Source organism: Pholcus phalangioides, unplaced genomic scaffold, assembly GCF_987345545.1.
Source record: "Pholcus phalangioides strain wild (caught in Gottingen) unplaced genomic scaffold, Ppha-v1.0 ptg000009l_1, whole genome shotgun sequence".
In the NCBI taxonomy this organism is placed as follows: domain Eukaryota; kingdom Metazoa; phylum Arthropoda; class Arachnida; order Araneae; family Pholcidae; genus Pholcus; species Pholcus phalangioides.
The window spans coordinates 19,207,654-19,210,210 of NW_028301602.1; the positions used below are offsets into that span (position 1 = coordinate 19,207,654).

Below are 2,557 nucleotides of genomic sequence, written 5' to 3' on the forward strand. Positions count from 1 at the left end.
GCCTCTGTAGTCTAGTGGTCTAGGGCGTTCACCCGGAAAGTGAAAGGACATGGGTTCGATTCCCCGCAGGGGCAGTTGAATTTTCTCTCTTTCCAAAATATATCTTCGCAACATCCAGTTGTTAAAAAACCTTCGTATGATAGCGGAGAGTGACGTCATCCTTTTCAAAGCTTTATCGTTCGCACTCAGTATCCTTGTTCACGTACGGTGAACTGGTTGTGGATTAGCGCAAGTTCTTATAACCGTCTCTTATTTGCATATTTCCACCGAAGTCACTCGTACCAGCGGCACATATATTGGCTGTTTCTTTTATCCTGTCTTAAAAATTTCCCGTGACCTAGTGATGCTAACCCTGCAAACCGTTTTTTATTTCGGTTATTTTTCTCCTGTTTTTAATGAATTTTTAAAGTTTCTACGGACTGTTTGCCTACCCCGTATTATATTTACAGTATACGTAGCCTACTAATAATTTATTTTTATAATAAGTTATTTGAACTTTTGAAGTTCTTCAAAAAAATTAAGGGGGCTGGTGCACGCAAATTTTATAATAAATACATTTTGAAATTTTTGAATTTTTAAATACTATAAAATTTCTGCGTTTTTCTGTGCTCTAGTTTTTTTTTACCTGCATTAGAAGTATATGTATTTTTTAAACATATTTAAACAAACTGCTGGCATTATACAGGGTGGTAATTATTGACCACCCAATAATTACACACGTGATTCCTTGTCGGAAACGATTATCGAAAAGTATTTTGTCGTTTTTGGATCGGATGAATATTGAGTTATAATTTTTTGATATTTTGTGACGTGCCATTTTTCCTGACGGTCAGTTACGCGCCACACACCGAACAAAGTACATTTCTCCACCAGCAGCGGGTAGTCACTTCTTGAAAATCAACTGAAATATTCCATCCCGTTAGAAGCCAAGTTCGGCCTCCTTTCTCGATTGACGCTTTTTTTCTCCCCATGTGGTGTGGCATTATAACCTTGTTATTACGTGTAGCTTACGTGCAATTGCGTGTAAGCTTCGCCCACTATATGTTGGCAAATTTATTACCAGATTTGTAAGGTGTTAAACAAATGAGATTTATTTGAATTTTTTTTAAGTAAATCAGCACTTTTTCGCCAAAATGTGGTAAATTGCTCTCCTTCACTGATAAGTGGAAACTTTTGAGAAAAAGTGCTTACAAAATGCATAGTGTTTACTGCGCAACTATTTTTTTGTGTTCCCTGTCTTTGCCATTAAACCACACGTTAGTCAATAAACAGGACAATATGTTTTGAGCAATTTTAAACTTTCATGGAAACTGATGTGTGGAAAGCTTCAATGAAGGATGTAAAAATGATAGCTTAACGAAGGTGACAGGTGTAAACAGTAAAATAATGACAACGTTTCGATCAGAAACGTATAATCAAACTAATTATGTTACCAATTGGCATACTCAAAAGTATCAGTGGTTTTGTAAATTTTTCATTGATTACTCAGTCACATTTTCCATACCGATTTCTACACGTTGCAATAAAAATTTTTAATTCCCTTGTGACTGCAATTTATTTTTACACATATCGCGCTGAAAAGTTAATATACTTTTGTTTTTTATGAGAAATATTTTGATATGACTTCGGAATTTATTCCAACCTAGATCATTTGGTAATTTTTTCAGATGCATTTTCATTCTGGGGCATATTTATAAGCGGACTGTTGCTCTCCGGGCTCCTTTTAGCAGAGACGGACGGCTCTCGCCACCCTAGGAACTACTAATTTTGCCACCCTTTTGAGATGCGCATTACCTCTTCATAATTTTTTTTCCACGAAAAATCGCGCCTTGCACATTTTTTTTTTTTTTTTTAATAAATAAATATTTTATTTGTTTCCGAAGTTAAATAATACATGAAACAGTGAAATCTCAATATTTGTTGTCAAGAGGCCTGAGCCTGTACAGAGCAACTAATTAAAGATAAAGACGAAAGAAACAAAAAAATAACACAAAACTTATAATAAAAAAAAAAAATATTTAAATAATGAAATGAATTTTCAAATAAATTTTTGTAATAATTATGCTGATATACAAGTTCACATTTGATATAATAACAATTGATATGAGCCAACTACAGGCGTATGGATAATAATATAATTCGCTTTTATAATTGAAAATATACATCTATATCGTCTATTGCTATTAGAAATTCAAAAAGTGATTTTTTAAATGATGCAAACCTAGATATATTCTGCATTACCAACGGTAAAGCATTAAATAGTTTAGGAGCAAGGTAGTAAAAATGTTTGCGAAATATTTCTTTTCTAAACGAGAGTATGCAATAAATTTCGTTTGGTCTTCTCAATGATATGGACTCTCTTTGAGTGCATATTGATTTATTACGATATATGCAGAGTATGATTCGGTAGATGGCGTTATGTCTAATGGGAGTAGATTTAAATTTCTATAAATTGAGATTTGAGAACGAGCACTGTAAATAGTTTTAAAACATCTGTTTTGAATAGAACAAATAGGCAGCAGATTTGTCTTGTAATCGCCACCCCAGATGATGATAC

The 2,557-nt window shown here is 33.5% G+C and overlaps 1 non-coding gene across 1 annotated transcript; it reads left to right on the forward strand.

Moving 5' to 3' along the window:
* Positions 1–74, forward strand: TRNAS-GGA (transfer RNA serine (anticodon GGA)). The gene has a single exon. It is a non-coding gene; the product is annotated as a tRNA-Ser (tRNA).
* The last annotated feature ends 2,483 nt before the right edge of the window (positions 75–2,557 follow it).